General features: G+C 40.2%; 1 non-coding gene across 1 annotated transcript; it reads left to right on the top strand.

The window, feature by feature from the left end:
• The first annotated feature begins 17,597 nt into the window (after positions 1-17,597).
• Positions 17,598-17,705, top strand: LOC130983399 (small nucleolar RNA R71). Its single transcript, XR_009087393.1, has one exon. It is a non-coding gene; the product is annotated as a small nucleolar RNA R71 (small nucleolar RNA).
• The last annotated feature ends 2,733 nt before the right edge of the window (positions 17,706-20,438 follow it).

Below are 20,438 nucleotides of genomic sequence, written 5' to 3'. Positions count from 1 at the left end.
AGTCTATACTTTGCGCGAAGATAGACGATATAAACTGGCGTTCAACGCCAGTATCATGCTGCTATCTGGCGTCCAGCGCCAGAAACAGGTTACAAGCTGGAGTTCAACGCCAGAAACAGGTTACAACCTGGCGTTGAACGCCCAAAACAGCCCCAGGCACGTGAGAAGCTTAAGTCTCAGCCCCAGCACACACCAAGTGGGCCCCAAAAGTGGATTTCTGCATCATCTATCATAGTTTACTCATTTTCTGTAAACCTAGGTTACTAGTTTACTATTTAAACAACTTTTAGAGATTGACTTTGTACTTCATGACATTTTCAGATCTGAATTTTACACACTTTGACGGCATGAGTCTCTAAACTCCATTGTTGGGGGTGAGGAGCTCTGCAGCATCCTGATGAATTAATGCAATTACTTTTGTTTTCCATTCAAACACGCTTGTTCTTATCTAAAGATGTTCATTCGCGCTTAATTAGGGAGAAGGTGATGATCCGTGACACTCATCACCTTCCTCAACCCATGAACGTGTGCCTGACAATCACCTCCGTTCTACATCATATTGAATGAGTATCTCTTAGATTCCTTAATCAGAATCTTCGTGGTATAAGCTGGATTGATGGCGGCATTCATGAGAATCCGGAAAGTCTAAACCTTGTTTGTGGTATTCCGAGTAGGATTCTGGGATTGGATGGCTGTGACGAGCTTCAAACTCCTGAAGGCTGGGCGTTAGTGACAAACGCAAAAGAATCATTGGATTCTATTCCAACCTGATTGAGAACCGACAGATGATTAGCCGTGCTGTGACAGAGCATTTGGACCGTTTTCACTGAGAGGATGGGAAGTAGCCATTGACAACGGTGACACCCTACATAGAGCTTGCCATGGAAGGAACCTTGCGTGTGGGAAGAGGATTACAAGAGAAAAGCTAAAATAAAGCAGACAAAGCATCTCCAAAACTCCAACATATTCTCCATTATTAAAGTAACAACTATTTATTTTATGCCCTTTTTACTTTATACGAGGCTAAAGAACCCTATTGGTATCCTAACTAAGATTAATAAAATAAACATAGCTTGCTTCAATCCAATAATCTCCGTGGGACTCGACCCTTACTCACGTAAGGTATTACTTGGACGACCCAGTGCACTTGCTGGTTAGTTGTGCGGATTGCAAAAAGTGTGATTGCAATTTCGTGTACCACCGGGTCTTCAGTACGGCTTGTAGTGGCTGCTTGGGGTCTGATGTACTTCCCATTCGGAACATATTGATCATCCCAAGAAAGCATGGCCTTGATGTTCCCAACTCTATAGGAAACTCCGGCTGCTACGACTAGATTTGAAATCAATGCGGGAAAAGGTAGGTTGCCCACAATCTGGACGTGTCCCATGGCTTGCCAGAGGTGTCTCGGTAAGTTTAGAGGCTGGTCTGTAAGGATACACCAAATGAAAACAGCCATGTCCGCAGTGAAGGAGGACTCGTGAGTGCTCAGAAAGACATAGTGGGACATGATTTGTGCCCACACTCGAGCCTCCAAGGTAAGTGCTGAAGCCAATATGCCCTTAGGTCGGGATCGATGGTATCCGTAGATCCATCTACTGCCAAGTTGTGCTATAACTCTGAGGACATCGTCCCAGTTGAATTGGTATGTCTGGCACTTGACAGAAGCTTCTTGGTATGCGTCCAATTCTTCTAGAGCAGGGGGGAGATCTAAAGCTCGCTGAATGGCCCCTTCAGATATGGGATTTGCTTCTGACGGACATAGATAGACTGCAGGGCTAGCATGTGAAAATTGGAGTAGAATTCTACTACCCATGAGAGGTTGACCTGCCGTGGTTGCTTTCGTAAGAATCCCCATTGTCTGTGCTCAATGCGGGGCTCTACAAGATCAACAATGTTGGTAGGGAGGATGAGTAGGTGCTCATTGTTGTAGTTTTGCTTTGCCATGATGGGGAACATCCGCTCACAGTAGTGGTTAGTGAACTGCGCAGTGTCTTTTGCTGGAAAGGCTTTCTCGGTTTCATCGACCTTGATGATCCTCTTGACCCACTTTGTTGATGGCTTGACCGATGTTGAGGATGGTTCCGCAGCTGGTGCTCTCTTCGTTCCTCTCCTCACCGATGGCTTGTCAGAGGCTTTCTCTTTACCCTTCCTGGTGGCCATCCTAAAAAGGGAGAAAAGACAGGGACATGAAATCAAATAGCTAGAACCGGGAGGAGGAAGTACAAGTGATAATCCATGCCAAGGTAAAGAAGAATGTCGTAAACACATGGTCACGATTCCATGTAAGTAGGACATCAATGGAAATATAGCATAATAAATTAAGATAATTAGATGCAAGATGTTTATTAGCATGCCAGCAAAGGCATGAGTAGCATAGATCAAGCATTAAAAGCTCAATTTGATTATCAAATGTAACAAACTAACAATCACGTTTGTATGGACAATTATATTTAATTAATAAAAGATTGCAAGGGTTTTGTGAAAAACAGGCAGTAGAGTAGAAGAATAGAATAATTAAGAATGCACAATGCCATACGGGCTTTTTCACAAACATTTGGTATGCATGTAAAATATGTTAGGGAAAATATGAAATCCAAACATGCATTCAACCCCAAAAATTAATATTAATTGTCAAATCACTCCCTAAAATGTCTGCAAGCAATTATAGATGAAACAATCATCCATTTAAATTTCTAACACCAATTAAAAGAATGCAAAAAGAATAGGTAAATAGTAAGAAGGAAAGAAGAAGATAGGAAGAAAGAACCTTGAGAAGAAGATGAAGAAAGAGAGGTAATGGAGGATGTGAGTGGGAAAGAAATAAGAGGAGAAAAAAACTAAGAAGATAGAAAAGATAGAAGAAGATAGAAAAGAAAGAAGAAGAAAGAAGAAAGAAAGGGGGAAGAAAGAAATTAGGATTGGGGGAAGGAAAAGAAATCTGGGCGGCGTGCTGTTTTAATTTTTCGTCGCATGCGACGCGTATGCGTCTAGGAGGCGTCCGCGCGCTCTCAAATTGTACGAATCGCGCGAAGGTAGCCCTGCACACGCACAACTCTGGGGTTGGTGCGCACAAGGGCTAGAAAGGCAGACGACGCGTGCGCGTCAGGTACGCGCACGTGTGGATGGGGACAAGGTAAAAATGACGCGCATGCGTCAGGCACGCGTACTCGTGATAAAGATTGTGCCTCTAGCACAATTCCAGCCCCAAGCCAGCACAACTTTTGGGTTCAACACCCATTTACACCGATTTCTAAAGGCACGCATACGCGTTAGGGACGCTTACGAGTGGGCTGCTAAAAGCGCAAGCGACGCGCATGCGTGAGGTACGCGTACGCGTGGGTTTGCCTGTGCGCAAAGCACACTTCCAACACCACTCCTGCCCAACTCTTTGCTCTCTTCCTTGGTGTTATGATTTCACGCATGACGTGTACGCGTCAACGATGCTTGCGTGCAGAACACCCTTTTTTTAATGCAGATGAATATGCAGAAACTATGAATGAACACTAGGAAAAAACAAAAATAAAATGGAGTTAGGAATGAAAAGGAACGATCATACCATGGTGGGTTGTCTCCCACCTAGCACTTTTCTTTTACGTCCTTAAGTTGGACGGTTGGTGCACGAAATTGTGATCATCAATGGCACCATCAACATGGTATGCTCAATTGCAATCTCAACTCTTTATCACAACTTCGCACAACTAACCAGCAAGTGCACTGGGTCGTCGAAGTAATAAACTTTACGCGAGTAAGGGTCGATCCCACGGAGATTGTTGGTATGAAGCAAGCTATGGTCATCTTGTAAATCTCAGTCAGGCGGATTCAAATGGTTATGGAGGATTAATGATTAAAAGATAAATAAAACATAAAATAAAGATAGAGATACATATGTAATTCATTGGTGAGAATTTCAGATAAGCGTATGGAGATGCTTTGTCCCTTTCGTCTCTCTGCTTTCCTACTGTCTTCATCCAATCCTTCTTACTCCTTTCCATGGCAAGTTGTATGTTGGGCATCACCATTGTCAGTGGCTACAGTCCCGTTCTCTCAGTGAAAATGTTCAACACGCTTTGTCACAGCACGACTATTCATCTGTCGGTTCTCGATCATGTCGGAATAGAATCCAGTGATTCTTTTGCGTCTGTCACTAACGCCCCACAATCACGAGTTTGAAGCTCGTCACAGTCATTCAATCCTTGAATCCTACTCAAAATACCACAGACAAGGTTTAGACCTTCTGGATTCTCTTGAATGCCGCCATCAATTCTAGCTTATACCACGAAGATTCCGATTAAGGGATCCAAGAGATATCTACTCAATCTAAAGTAGAACGGAGGTGGTTGTCAGATACACGTTCATAGGTGATAATGATGTTGAGTGTCACGGATCATCACATTCATCAAGTTGAGAAACAAGTGATATCTTAGAACAAGAATAAGCCGAATTGAATAGAAGAGTGTGCTTAAGAATTCTGGACACCTCTAATTGGGGACTTTAGCAAAGCTAAGTCACAATCTGAAAAGGTTCACCCAATTATGTGTCTGTGGTATTTATGTATCTGGTGGTAATACTAGAAAACAAAGTGCTTAGGGCCACGGCCAAGACTCATAAAGTAGCTGTGTTCAAGAATCAACATATTACACTAAGAGAATCAATAATACTATCTGAATTCTGAGTTCCTATGGATGCCAATCATTGTGAATTTCAAAGGATAAAGTGAGATGCCAAAATTATTCAGAAACAAAAAGCTACTAGCCCCGCTCATCTAAATTAGAATCTGAGCTTCACTTAAAACTCTGAGATATTATTGATTTTTAATTTATTTTTATCCTATTTTATTTATCTAGTTGCTTGGGGACAAGCAACAGCTTAAGTTTGGTGTTGTGATGAGCGGATATTTTATACGCTTTTTGGGGGTAATTTCATATAGATTTTAGCATGTTTTAATTAGCTTTTAATAGAATTTTATTAGTTTTTAAGCAAAAATCATATTTCTGGATTTTACTATGAGTTTATGTGTTTTTCTATGATTTTAGGTATTTTCTGGCTAAAATTGAGGGAGCTGAGTAAAACTCTGATTTAGGCTGAAAAAGGACTGTTGATGCTGTTGGATTCTAACCTCCATGCACTCGGAATGGATTTTTTGGAGCTACAGGAGTATAATTGGCGCGCTCACAATTGGAGAAAGTAGACATCCAGGGCTTTCCAACAATATATAATAGTCTATACTTTGCGCGAAGATAGACGACGTAAACTGGCGTTCAACGCCAGTTCCATGTTGCAGTCTGGCGTTAAGCGCCAGAAACAGGTTACAAGTTGGAGTTCAATGCCAGAAACAGGTTACAACCTGGCGTTCAACTCCAGAAACAGCCCAGGCACGTGAGAAGCTTAAGTCTCAGCCCCAGCACACACCAAGTGGACCCCAGAAGTGGATTTCTGCACCAATTATCTTAGTTTACTCATTTTCTGTAAACCTAGGCTACTAGTTTAATATTTAAACAACTTTTAGAGACTTATTTTATATCTCATGACATTTTTAGATCTGAAATTTGTACCTTTTGGCAGCATGAGTCTCTAAACCCCATTGTTGGGGGTGAGGAGCTCTACAGCATCTCGATGAATTAATGCAATTATTTCTGTTTTCCATTCAAATACGCTTGTTCCTATCTAAGATGTTCTTTCGCGCCTCACTATGAAGAAGGTGATGATCCGTGACACTCATCACCTTCCTCAATCCATGAACGTGTGCCTGACAACCACCTCCATTCTACATCAGATTGAATGAGTATCTCTTAGATTCCTTAATCAGAATGTTTGTGGTATAAACTAGAATTGATGGCGGCATTCATGAGAATCCGGAAAGTCTAAACCTTGTCTGTGGTATTCCGAGTAGGATTCTGGGATTGGATGACTGTGACGAGCTTCAAACTCGTGAGTGTTGGGCGTGATGACAAACGCAAAAGAATCAATGGATTCTATTCCGACATGATCGAGAACCAACAGCTGATTAGCCGTGCTGTGACAGAGCATTTGGACCATTTTCACTGAGAGGATGGGAAGTAGTCATTGACAACGGTGACACCCTACATAGAGCTTGCCATGGAAGGAACTTTGCACTTTTGCATGAGAGGAAACATTATGTTACAGGAATTCAGAAGACAAAGCATCTCCAAAACTCCAACATATTCTCCATTATTGCACAATAAGTATTTATTTTATGCCCTTTTTCCTTTTTCTGTTGAACTTGAAAAACACTGTTGTTGGCATCCTGACTAAGAATAATAAGATAAACATAGCTTGCTTCAAGCCAACAATCTTCGTGGGATTCGACCCATACTCACGTAAGGTATTACTTGGACGACCCAGTGCACTTGCTGGTTAGTTGTGTGGATTGCAAAAGTGTGATTGCAATTTCGTGCACCACAGTACATTTCGAAAAGTTTTCTTTTGTATTACAATGGAAATTGGCCCCTCTTGCTCACATTTCTTAAGGATTCTTTCTTCACTTTTTTCATATTCTTGGTCATGCTTAAGTACATAGTAATTACAAGTATTACAGATTCTACAAATTTTATTCTGCTAAGGATGCATACAGCAATCGTAATTAGTGCAAAATTTATTTTAAGAATGGGGTGAAGGGTAGTGTCATGCACCTTTATTATTGGATGTGTATGGTGTAATACCAAATTATTGTGCTGCAAAACACCATTAAGAAAATCAGACCATGAGTTTTGTTTTTCCAAAAAATAAGACGGTCTGATTTATTCTCTCATACTTGCATCTCTCTTTCAATTACTCTCACCTCTCACTTTCATTTTCATTCCTCACAAAACAGACTATCTATTTCTTATTTTTCAAATTTTAAAAGATGCTAAGCTTTAATTTAAATGGTTTGAATTAGATTTTTTTCAATATTTGTGTATAACACCAAAGGCATTATTACTTTTGAGATTTATACAATTTTTCGTAATATAGAAAAAAAAAGAGTTAACTACAATTTTAGTCCCTAAATATTAGTGGGTCTCAATAAAGTGGTCCTACAAATTAAAAAAAAAGAAGAAAAGAAGTGGCATAAAGCCACGAGGGAGAGAGAACCAGAGTAAGGCTCTCTTCATTGAAAAAGAAAAAAAAAAGAAACAGTAACAGGAGAGAAGGGGTTTTCGACGCCAAAGAGAAGAAGGAAATTGGAGAAAAAGAGCAATGCCATTTTGATCCGATTGAACTGGTAAATTTGTTCTATTTCTTATAAAATTTTAGTATGTTATTTCTGGTATAGAGATGAACATTAGGATAAAACTTGCTAGTTGTATTGCCTTTTCTTTTGGCTGATTTGAGATACCCACTTTTGTGGAGGGTTTACGTTGATTCCATCAGTTTTGATGATATATTTTGTTGATTGTTGAGATGCCATAGTATCACTAGGAAGACTGTTTGTGTACCCATTATTCTGATAGTGGAAGATTTTACTGGACTAGGTCCCATAAATTTTTTGTCCCTCTTTTGGAATTTTCTCACGTTAAAATTCTGGTATCTGATTATTTAATTTCTGCCATTATATTTGTTACTCGGATTATCTTTGGTATTACCTATTTAATTGCACAGGTTTTGGGAAAATTATTTTTGATACTTCCGTTGTTAGACAGGTTCTTGTTTGAACCTTTGTTGAGTTTTTCCAACAAAGTGGTATCTAGAGCTTTGGTTGTTTATCTCTGTGCTGATTAAATGGAGAAAAATACTCATGGACCGAATATGGTCAAATTAAATTCCCAAAATTATTCAATTTGGAAGACCTTCATGGAAGATATGTTGTATAGCAAGGACTTGTAGGATCCTGTGGACAGGGATAAATCCAAAGGTACTAAATCTGATGCTGAATGGAAGAAGTTGAATCAGAAGGCAGTTGCTTTAATTTGGTTAGACAATAGCTTGATCTTAGCTTGTATCCACATGTTGACATTGAAACGAATCCCAAAAAAATGTGGAATAAATTGAAAGAGTTATATGAGAGGAAGAATGTGAAAAATAAAGCATTCTTGATTAGGAAGCTTGTTATTATGAAGTATATTGAAGGCAAATCAATACCAGAGCACTTGAGCACTTTTTAGGAGACGGTGAACCAACTGACAAATAATGAAATCACTTTGAATTATGAGTTGAAAGCCTTGTTGTTGTGCAGCTCTTTGCCTGATAGTTGGGAAGCTCTGGTTGTGACACTGACTAACTCAGCTCCAAATGGAAAGTTAACATTAGCAATGAATAAAAAGAGTTTGTTGAATGAAGAAGCTAGAAGAAGAGAGCGAGGTTTGACTAATGCCTCCTCCCAATTAGAAGTACTTGTTTCAAAGTCACGGGGGAGAAGTGAAAGTAGAAAACCTCACAGTTTTGACAAGTTAAAGAGTCGAAGCAAGTCAAGAGAAAAGTACAAGCCAAGAAAGAAGTTCATTTGTCACCATTGTGGCAAGCCAGGGCATATCAAGAGGTATTGTAGGTTCTTGAAAAGAGAATAATCAAGAAAAAAACGAAGACAAAGGTAAAGATAGTGATAAAGAAACTGCTGCTATTGTTTATGAAGATGCTCTTATCACATATGATGAAAATTATGTGAATATTGTCTATGATGATTCCAGTTGGATTATGGATTATGGTGCCTCATGTCATGTCACTCCGAAATGTAAATTTTTTACTTTTTATACTGCTAGAAATTTTGGCAAGATCAAATTGGGAGATAAAGGATATCATTGGTATCGGTGACATGTGGCTTGAGACCAATATGGGATGCAAGTTGCAGTTGAAGAACGTTAGGCATGCGCCAGATATGCGGTTCAATCTTATTTCAGTAAAGGCATTGGATCAAGAGGGGTATTACACTTCCTTTGGTAGTGAAAAATGCAAGATTACCAAAGGGGCTCTCATTGTTGCTAGAGAAGACAATAGTCTCACTACTCTCTACTGGTTGCAAGCAAAGTTCTGCAAAGAAGAGGTGAATGTAGCTATGATTCCTCTTCTGATTTATGGCATATACGTCTTGGTCACTTGAGCGAGAAAGGACTAAACGTGTTAGCCAAGAAGAACTTACTTTTCGTGAAAGGTACAACTTTAAATACTTGTACTCATTGTTTTGTTGGAAAGCATGCTAGAGTATCATTTCATAGTTTTGGACCTCATAGGAGATCATATGTTCTAGATTTAGTTCACACTGATGTTTGCACTATAGATGCTAAGACACTAGGTGGTGCATCATATTTTGTTACTTTTATTGATGATTATTCTCAAAAAGTGTGGGCTTTTGTTTTGAAATCTAAAGACCAGGTGCTCAGAATCTTCAAAAACTTTCATGCAAGTGTTGAAAGAGAAACAGAAAGGAAATTGAAATGTGTTCGAGCAGATAGTGGTAGTGGATTGATAAACCATTATTTTATGATTCATATTGTGTTTAATTGAGTGATTTTTATCAAGTCTTTACCCACATCATATGATTATCATGTATTTACAATTCCTTCCCAAATTGTTATATGATTGAAAACTTGCTTCCTAAAGATCTTTTAATTGTATATTTTTATTCTCCTTTATACCATTCGATGCCGTGATCTGTGAGTTAAGTGTTTCAGGCTTCATAGGGCAGGAATGACTTAGAGAATGGAGAGGAAGCTTGCAAAAAGGGGAGGAGCACAAGAAATAAAGGAGACAACCAGCGAACAGCGACGCGCACGAATGGCTGACGCGTGCGTGCGAATTGGACAAAATCACAGCGACGCGTACGCGTGCTTGACGCGTACGCGTGGATTGGAGTTCGCGCAAACGACGCGAGCGCATGCCTGACGCGCACGCGTGGCAAGGAAAACGCGTGCCACATGCGTACGCGCCCCCTGCAAAAAGTTCAACCCATGCGTAAGCGTTACCGACACGTCCGCGTGGGTGTGTAAATCGGCATTATTGGGGTTTCGCACAGAAAGTTGTGCGGGAATGCGGATGGCCTCATGCGTTTTGCACGATCCCTAATCGCGCGTGCGCGTGAGGGACGCTCTTGCATCCCTCCCCTATACGCTCACCCACGTGTCCGCGTGTGTGACGCGTTTGGGCCATTAGCGCCGTGCGCCTTGCACGCAGCACGCCGCCTAATCAATTTTCTTTTATTCTCTTTTCAAATCCTATTTCTTTCTTCTATTCCTCCCTCTTCTCTTCTTCATTCTTCTTCTACCTTTTGCACTTTCCTCCCCTCCCTTCTCATCCCTATTCTCTTTCACTTTCTTCTACTTAATTTATTTGCATACTTTCATTCATCTTTTAATTACTGTATTTAATTATTTTTTCTTAATTTTCTTTTTAGTATAATTATTTAGGGTCTCTTCTTCTTTCTTCTTCATGCATTTTTATGTTGGTGTTGGAACTTCATTTAGGTCTTCCACTATTGCTTGTGGATTATTATGGAGTTGTTTGACAATTCATATTAATTATTTTCGTAATGCTTGCATGTTCCAATTTTATTCTCCCCCTATCATATTAAACATGCATACTAAGTGATTGTGAAAAAGCCCGTATGACATTGTGCATTCTTCATTATTCTATCCTTCTACTTTAATGCCTGTTTTTTTCATAACACCCTTTCCACATTATATTCATTAATTATAATTGTCAATACAAACGTGATTGTCGGTTTGTTACAAGTAATAATATATTTTTAATTTTTAATGCTTGATCTATCCTACAAGTGAGAAACAGAAAGCAAAAATGAAGAAGATTTCATATGCATATGCAATTGGCAGTTTGATGTATGCTATGGTTTGCACTAGGCCAGATATTGCTCATGCCATTAGAGTTGTTAGCTGGTTTCTCTTTAATCCTGACAAGGAACACTGGCAAGCAGTGAAGTAGATTTTCAGATACCTTAATGGTACTTTCAGAGTTTGTTTATGCTTTGGAAGTGGCCAACCTGTGTTGGATGGTTACACAAATGCGAATATAGCTGGAGATCTTGATTCAAGGAAGTCTACTTCTGGTTATATGATGACTTTTGCAGGGGGAGCTGTGTCGTGGCAATCTTGATAAACCCCGGTTTTAGGGTTTATCTTGTGTTAAATTTAGAGCATTTTGGTAACCTTTTCTCACATTTAGCCAATGAATTAGCATGATTTTGTAATCTCTCCCGTATTTGTGCTTGAATGTAAAAATATGCTTTTTAAGCCTTTAATTTGGTAATTTTAATTCATCCTTGATTCCATTAGATGCCTTGATGTCTTTGCTAGTAATCTCAGGTTAAAATAGGCTAGGCATGGATCAAAGGAGCAAGGAAGGAAGCATGCAAGTGGAGAGAAGCATAAAAAGCCAAAGACTTGATCTCGGCCAAGGACGCGCACGTGCACAAGTGGTGCGCGAAATTGTGAACAATACTTTTTCACAACTCTCATAATCCCCGGTAATGGCTCCAAAAACTTGGTGGCTCAATACCATGGCATTACACAACTTCGCACAACTAACCAGCAAGTGCACTGGGTCGTCCAAGTAATACCTTACGTGAGTAAGGGTCGATCCCACGGAGATTGTTAGCATTGAAGCAAGCTATGGTCATCTTGTAAATCTTAGTCAGGCAAACTCAATTGTATATGATGATGAACGAAAATAATATAAAGATAAGGATAGTGATACTTATGTATATCATTGGTGTAAGAGCTTCAGACAAGCGTATGAAGATGCCTTCCCTTCCGTCTCTCTGCTTTCCTACTGCCTTCATCCAATCCTTCTTACTCCTTTCCATGGCAAGCTCGTGTAGGGTCTCACTATTGTCAGCAGCTACCTCCCATCCGCGCAGTGAAAGCTAATGCACGCACTCTGTCACAGTACTGCCAATCACCGGTTTGGTTCCCTCCCCTACCGGAATAGAATCACTCTTTTGCGTCTGTCACTAACGCCCAGTAGGTTACAGGTTTGAAGCACGTCACAGTCATTCAGTCATTGAATCCTACTCAGAATACCACAGACAAGGTTAGACCTTCCGGATTCTCTTGAATGCTGCCATCAAGTCCTGCCTATACCACGAAGATTCCTTTTAAAGAATCCAAGAGATATTCACTAAGCCTCAGATGCTTGTAGAACAAGAATGGTTGTCAGTCACCTTGTTCATGAGTGAGAATGGTGATGGGCGTCAATCATCACCTTCATCATGTTGAAGAACAAGTGATATCTTGGATAAAGAACAAGCGGAATTGAATGGAAGAACAATAGTAATTGCATTAATACTCGAGGTACAGCAGAGCTCCACACCTTAATCTATGGTGTGTAGAAACTCCACCGTTGAAAATACATAAGAACAGGGTCTAAGCATGGCCGAATGGCCAGCCTCCCAAAGTGATCAAAAGATCTAAAGAAAAAGGTTCCAAAGATCCGAATATATCTAATACAATAGTAAAAGGTCCTACTTATAGAAAACTAGTAGCCTAAGGTGTACAGAAATGAGTAAATGACATAAAAATCCACTTCCGGGCCCCTTTGGTGTGTGCTTGGGCTGAGCAATGAAGCATTTTTCGTGTAGAGACTCTTCTTGGAGTTAAACGCCAGCTTTGGTGCCAGTTTGGGCGTTTAACTCCCATTTGGGTGCCAGTTCCAGCGTTTAACGCTGGGATTTCTTGAGGTGACTTTGAACGCCGGTTTGGGCCATCAAATCTTGGGCAACGTATGGACTATTATATATTGCTGGAAAGCCCAGGATGTCTACTTTCCAACGCCGTTGAGAGCGCGCCAATTGGGCTTCTGTAGCTCCAGAAAATGCACTTCGAGTGCAGGGAGGTCAGAATCCAACAGCATCTGCAGTCCTTTTGAGTCTCTGGATCAGATTTTTGCTCAGGTCCCTCAATTTCAGCCAGAAAATACCTGAAATCACAGAAAAACACACAAACTCATAGTAAAGTCCAGAAAAGTGAATTTTAACTAAAAACTAATAAAAATATACTAAAAACTAACTAGATCATACTAAAAACATACTAAAAACAATGCCAAAAAGTGTATAAATTATCCGCTCATCACAACACCAAACTTAAATTGTTGCTTGTCCCCAAGCAACTGAAAGTCAAATAAGATAAAAAGAAGAGAATATGCAATGAACTCCAAAAACATCTATGAAGATCAGTATCAATTAGATGAGCGGGGCTTTTAACTTTTTGTCTCTGAATAGTTTTGGCATCTCACTCTATCCCTTGTAATTCAGAATGATTGGCTTCTTTAGGAACTCAGAATCCAGATAGTGTTAATGATTCTCCTAGTGAAGTATGATGATTCTTGAACATAGCTATTTATTGAGTCTTGGCTGTGGCCCAAAGCACTCTGTCTTCCAGTATTACCACCGGATACATACATGCCACAGACACATAATTGGGTGAACCTTTTCAGATTGTGACTCAGCTTTGCTAAAGTCCCCAATTAGAGGTGTCCAGGGTTCTTAAGCACACTCTTATTGCCTTGGATCACAACTTTATTTCTTTCTTTTTTTTTTCTTTTTTTTTCGAATTTTTTTTTTCGTTTGCTTGCTTTCTTTCTTGCTTCAAGAATCATTTTTTTTTTTGATTTTTCAGATCCTCAATAACATGTCTCCTTTTTCATCATTCTTTCAAGAGCCAACATTCATGAACCACAAATTCAAAAGACATATGCACTGTTCAAGCATACATTCAGAGAACAAAGGTGTTGCCACCACATCAAAATAATTAAACTATTATAAAATTTAGAATTCATGCTATTCTTTCCTTTTCAATTAAGCACGTTTTTTTTTTTTTTCAAGAAAGGTGATGGATTCTTAGGACATTCATAACTTTAAGGCATAGACACTAAGACACTAATGATCACAAGACACAAACATAGATAACATAAGCATAAAGATCGAAAAACAGAAGAATAAAGAACAAGGAAATCAAGGAACGGGTCCACCTTAGTGAAGGCGGCTCTTCCTTCCTCTTGAAGGTCCTATGGAGTGCTTGAGCTCCTCAATGTCTCTTCCTTGTCTTTGTTGCTCCTCCCTCATGATTCTTTGGTCTTCTCTAATTTCATGGAGGAGAATGGAGTGTTCTTGATGCTCCACCCTTAGTTGTCCCATATTGGAACTTAACTCTCCTAGGGAGGTGTTCAATTGCTCCCAGTAGTTTTGTGGAGGAAAGTGCATCCCTTGAGGTATCTCAGGGATCTCTTGATGAGAGGGGTCTCTTGTGTACTCCATCCTTTTCTTGGTGATGGGCTTGTCCTCATCAATGGGGGTATCTCCTTCTATGTCAACTCCAACTGAATAACAGAGGTGACAGATGAGATGAGGAAAGGCTAACCTTGCCAAAGTGGAGGTCTTGTCCGCCACCTTGTAGAGTTCTTGGGCTATAACCTCATGAACTTCCACTTCTTCTCCAATCATGATGCTATGGATCATGATAGCCCGGTCTATGGTAACTTCGGACCGGTTGCTAGTGGGAATGATTGAGCGTTGTATGAACTCTAACCATCCTCTAGCCACGGGCTTGAGGTCATGCCTTCTCAATTGAACCGGCTTTCCTCTTGAATCTTGCTTCCATTGTGCGCCCTCTTCACATATGATTGTGAGGACTTGGTCCAACCTTTGATCAAAGTTGACCCTTCTAGTGTAAGGATGCTCATCTCCTTGCATCATAGGCAAGTTGAACGCCACCCTCACACTCTCCGGACTAAAATCCAAGTATTTCCCCCGAACCATAGTGAGATAATTCTTTGGATTCGGGTTCACACTTTGGTCATGGTTCTTGGTGATCCATGCATTGGCATAGAACTCTTGAACCATCAAGATTCCGACTTGTTGAATGGGGTTGGTAAGTACTTCCCAACCTCTTCTTCGGATCTCATGGCGGATCTCCGGATATTCACCCTTTTTGAGTGAAAAGGAGACCTCGGAGATCACCTTCTTCAAGGCCACAACTTCATAGAAGTGGTCTTGATGCACCCTTGAGAGGAATCTATCCATCTCCCATGACTCGGAGGTGGAAGCTTTTGCCTTCCCTTTCCTCTTTTTAGAGGTTTCTCCGGCCTTGGATGCCATAAATGGTTATGGAAAAACGAAAAAGCAACGCTTTTACCACACCAAACTTAAAATGTTTGCTCGTCCTCGAGCAAAAGAAGAAAGAAGAGAGTAGAAGAAGAAGAAATGAGGAAGAGGGAGATGGTAGTGTGTTCGGCCAAGAAGGGTAAGAAAGGGTGTTTAGGTTGTGTGAAAATGAAGAGTTGAAGAAGGGTATTTATAGGAGAGAGGGGGGTAAAGGTTCGGCCATTAGGGGTGGGTTTTGGGAGAGAAAGTGGTTTGAATTTGAAGGGTGAGGTTGGTGGGGATTTATGAAGGATGGATGTGAGTGGTGAAGAGAAAGATGGAATTTGATAGGTGAAGGGTTTTTGGGGAAGAGGTATTGAGGTGATTGGTGAATGGGGGAAGAAGAGAGAGAGTGATGGTGGGGTCCTGTGGGGTCCACAGATCCTGTGGTGTCAAGGAAAAGTCATCCCTGCACCAATTGTTGCTCAAAATCACGTTTTGAGCCATTTCTGGCGTTAAACACCGGGCTGGTGCCCATTCCTGGCGTTTAACGCCAGGTTGTTGCCCGTTTCTGGCGTTTAACGCCAGTCTGGTGCCCCTTTCTGGCGTTAAACGCCCAGAATGGTGCCAGACTGGGCGTTAAACGCCCAACAGCTAGCATTACTGGCGTTTGAACGCCAACTTCTTCTCCTCCAGGGTGTGCTGTTTTTCTTCCTGTTTTTCATTCTGTTTTTGCTTTTTTCATTGTTTTTGTGACTTCTTATGATCATCAACCTACAAAAAAGATAAAATAACAAAAGGAAATAGTTAACTATAAAACATTGGGTTGCCTCCCAACAAGCGCTTCTTTAATGTCATTAGCTTGACAGAGGACTCTCATGGAGCCTCAGAGATACTCAGAACCGTGTTGGAACCTCCCAACACCAAACTTAGAGTTTGAATGTGGGGGTTCAACACCAAACTTAGAGTTTGGTTGTGGCCTCCCAACACCAAACTTAGAGTTTGACTGTGGGGGCTCTGCTCGGCTCTGTTTTGAGAGAAGCTTTTCATGCTTCCTCTCCATGATGATAGAGGGATGTCCTTGGGCCTTAAACACCAAGGATTCTTCATTCACTTGAATGATCAACTCTCCTCTATCAACATCAATCACAGCCTTTGCTGTGGCTAGGAAGGGTCTGCCAAGGATGATGGATTCATCCATGCACTTCCCAGTCTCTAGGACTATGAAATCAGTAGGGATGTAATGGTCTTCAATCTTCACCAAAACATTCTCTACAAGTCCATGAGCTTATTTTCTTGAATTGTCTGCCATCTCTAATGAGATTCTTGCAGCTTGCACCTCAAGGATCCCTAATTTCTCTATTACAGAGAGGGGCATGAGGTTTACACTTGACCCTAAGTCACACAAGGCCTTCTTGAAGGTCATGGTGCCTATGGTACAAGGTATAGAAAACTTCCCAGGATCCTGCCTCTTTTGAGGCAGTTTCTGCCTAGACAAGTCATCCAGTTCTTTGGTGAGCAAGGGAGGTTCATCCTCCCAAGTCTCGTTTCCAAATAACTTGTCATTTAGCTTCATGATTGCTCCAAGGTATTTAGCAACTTGCTCTTCAGTGACATACTCATCCTCTTCAGAGGAAGAATACTCATCAGCGCTCATGAATGGCAGAAGTAAGTCCAATGGAATCTCTATGGTCTCAATTTGAGCCTCAGATTCCCATGGTTCCTCATTGGGGAACTCAGAGGAGGTTGGTGCACGCCCATTGAGGTCTTCCTCAGTGGCGTCCACCTCCTCTCTTTCCTCTCCATATTCGGCCATGTCTATGGCTTTGCACTCTCCTTTTGGATTTTCTTCTGTATTACTTGGGAGAGTACTAGGAGGGAGTTCAGTAATTTTCTTGCTCAGCTGTCCCACTTGTCCTTCCAAATTTCTGATGGAGGACCTTGTTTCAGTCATGAAACTTTGAGTGGTCTTTATTAGATCAGAGACCATTGTTGCTAAGTCAGAAGTATTCTGCTTAGAACTCTCTGTCTGTTGCTGAGAAGATGATGGAAAAGGCTTGCCATTGCTAAACCTGTTTCTTCCACCATTATTGTTATTGAAACCTTGTTGAGGTCTCTCTTGATTCTTCCATGAGAGATTTGGGTGATTTCTCCATGAAGAATTATAGGTGTTTCCATAGGGTTCTCCTAGGTAATTCACCTCTTCCATGGAAGGGTTCTCAGGATCATAAGCTTCTTCCTCAGATGAAGCATCCTTAGTACTGTTTGGTGCATTTTGCATTCCAGACAGACTTTGAGAAATCAAATTGACTTGTTGAGTCAATATCTTGTTCTGAGCCAATATGGCATTCAGAATGTCAATCTCAAGAACTCCTTTCTTCTGACTAGTCCCATTGTTCACAGGATTCCTTTCAGAAGTGTACATGAATTGGTTATTTGCAACCATTTCAATCAATTCTTGAGCTTCTGCAGGCGTCTTCTTCAGATGAAGAGATCCTCCAGCAGAGCTATCCAAAGACATCTTGGATAGTTCAGAGAGACCATCATAGAAAATACCTATGATGCTCCAATCAGAAAGCATGTCAGAAGGACATCTTCTGATTAATTGTTTGTATCTTTCCCAAGCTTCATAGAGGGATTCTCCATCCTTCTGTCTGAAGGTTTGGACTTCCACTCTAAGCTTACTCCATCTTTGTGGTGGAAAGAACTTTGCCAAGAAGGCATTGACTAGCTTTTCCCAAGAGTCCAGGCTTTCTTTAGGTTGAGAATCCAACCATATTCTAGCTCTGTCTCTTACAGCAAAAGGGAATAGCATCAGTCTGTAGACCTCAGGGTTAACCCCATTAGTCTTGACTGTGTCACAGATTTGCAAGAATTTAGCTAAGAACTGATGAGGATCTTCCATTGGAAGTCCATGGAACTTGCAATTCTGTTGCATTAGAGAAACTAATTGAGGCTTAAGCTCAAAGTTGTTTGCTCCAATGGCAGGGATAGAGATGCTTCTCCCATAGAAATCAGGAGTAGGTGCAGTGAAGTCACCCAGCACCTTCCTTGCATTGTTGGCATTGTTGTTGTTTTCGGCTGCCATGGGTTCTTCTTCCTTGAAGAATTCGGTCAGGTCCTCAACAGAGAGTTGTGCTCTAGCTTCTCTTAGCTTTCGCTTCAAGGTTCTCTCAGGTTCAGGGTCAGCTTCAACAAGAATGCCTTTGTCTCTGCTCCTGCTCATATGAAAGAGAAGAGAACAAAAATGTGGAATCCTCTATGTCACAGTATAGAAATTCCTTGAAGTGTCAGAGGAAAAGAAAAATAGAAGAAAAGAAGGTAGAAGAATTCGAACTTGATTAGATAGAATTCGAATTGTGCATTAAGAAGGAGTGGTACTCCATAAATAGAAGGATGTGAGAAGGAGGTAAGAGGATTTTCGAAAATTCAATTAAAAGATTTTGAAAACATTTTGAAAATTTGATTGATAATTTTCGAAAATTCAAAGTGAAAAAGAAATCAAGTGATTTTTGAAAAAGATTTTGAAATTAGAAATTAAAAAGATTTGATTGAAAACTAATTTGAAAAAGATGTGATTGAAAAGAATTGATTGAAAAGTTATGGTTTTAAAAAGATGTGATTGAGAAGATATATTTGAAAACAATTTTAAAAGATATGATTTGAAAACAATTTGAAAAGAAGTGATTTTTTTTTTTTAAAAAAAATTGCTGACTTGCCTAACAAGAAAAGATATGATTCAAACATAAAACCTTCCTTAATAGAAAAGGCAAAAAATGTTCAATCAAATCATTAATTGTTAGTAAGTATCTTTGAAAAAGGAAAGAAATTGATTTTGAAAACATTTGATTGAAAAGATATGATTTGAAAAAGATTTGGTTTTGAAAAACTTTGAAAACTTGAAAAAAATTTGATTTGAAAACAAAATCTTCCTCCTAGCACCATCCTAGCGTTAAACGCCCAGAATGGTATACATTCTGGCGTTTAACGCCCAAAATGCTACCTCTTTGGGCGTTAAACGCCCAACCAGGTGCCCTGGCTGGCGTTTAAACGCCAGTCTGCCTTCTTCACTGGGCATTTTTGAATGCTCAGCTTTTTCTGTATAATTCCTCTGCAGTGTGTTCTGAATCTTCAATTCTTTGTATCATTGACTTGAAAAGACACAAATTAAAAATATTTTTGGATTTTTAATAATCAAAATGCAACAAGAATCAAATAACAATGCATGCAAGACACCAAACTTAGCAGTTTGTGTACTACTGACACTATATGAGACACATAAACACTCAAGCCAAAAGAATTCAAAGATCAAAACAAAGAAATATATGCATGGATTCGAAAAATATAACAAAAACATGCATTTGACACCAAACTTAAGATGAGACACTAGACTTAAGCAAGAAACATCAAATATTTTTGGTTTTTTATGATTTTGCAAATTTTTTTTGTATTTTTCGAAAATTAAGTGGGAAAAGGCATCAAAATTCTTAATGAGAATTCCAGGAATCAGTGCAATGCTAGTCTAAGACTCCGGTCCAGGAATTAGACATGGCTTCACAGCCAGCCAAGCTTTCAAAGAAAGCTTCGGTCCAAAACACTAGACATGACCAAAGGTCAGCCAAGCCTTAGCAGATCACTGCTCCAAAAGCACAATTGATGAAAATCAACAAGCTCTTGTGGTGATAAGTTGAAACCTCGGTCCAATCAGATTAGACATGGCTTCTCAGCCAGCCAGATTTCAACAAATCATCATGAAACTCTAGAATTCATCTTCAAGAATTTCGAAAAAAAATAAATACCTAATCTAAGCAACAAGATGAATCGTCAGTTGTCCAAACTAGAACAATCCCCGGCATTGTTACCAAAAGCTTGCTCAAAACTTGAACAATCCCCGGCAACGGCGCCAAAAACTTGGTGCTGTTGCCGGATTTTGGCACTGATGTTACCGGACAAAAAGCTTGCTCAAAACTTGAACAATCCCCGGCAACGGCGCCAAAAACTTGGTGCGCGAAATTGTGAACAATACTTTTTCACAACTCTCATAATCCCCGGTAATGGCTCCAAAAACTTGGTGGCTCAATACCATGGCATTACACAACTTCGCACAACTAACCAGCAAGTGCACTGGGTCGTCCAAGTAATACCTTACGTGAGTAAGGGTCGATCCCACGGAGATTGTTAGCATTGAAGCAAGCTATGGTCATCTTGTAAATCTTAGTCAGGCAAACTCAATTGTATATGATGATGAACGAAAATAATATAAAGATAAGGATAGTGATACTTATGTATATCATTGGTGTAAGAGCTTCAGACAAGCGTATGAAGATGCCTTCCCTTCCGTCTCTCTGCTTTCCTACTGCCTTCATCCAATCCTTCTTACTCCTTTCCATGGCAAGCTCGTGTAGGGTCTCACTGT

This window comes from Arachis stenosperma, chromosome 5 (assembly GCF_014773155.1).
Source record: "Arachis stenosperma cultivar V10309 chromosome 5, arast.V10309.gnm1.PFL2, whole genome shotgun sequence".
NCBI classification, from domain to species: domain Eukaryota; kingdom Viridiplantae; phylum Streptophyta; class Magnoliopsida; order Fabales; family Fabaceae; genus Arachis; species Arachis stenosperma.
The sequence above is the reverse complement of the archived record's forward strand: the minus strand, read 5'-3'. Positions and strand labels throughout refer to the sequence as shown.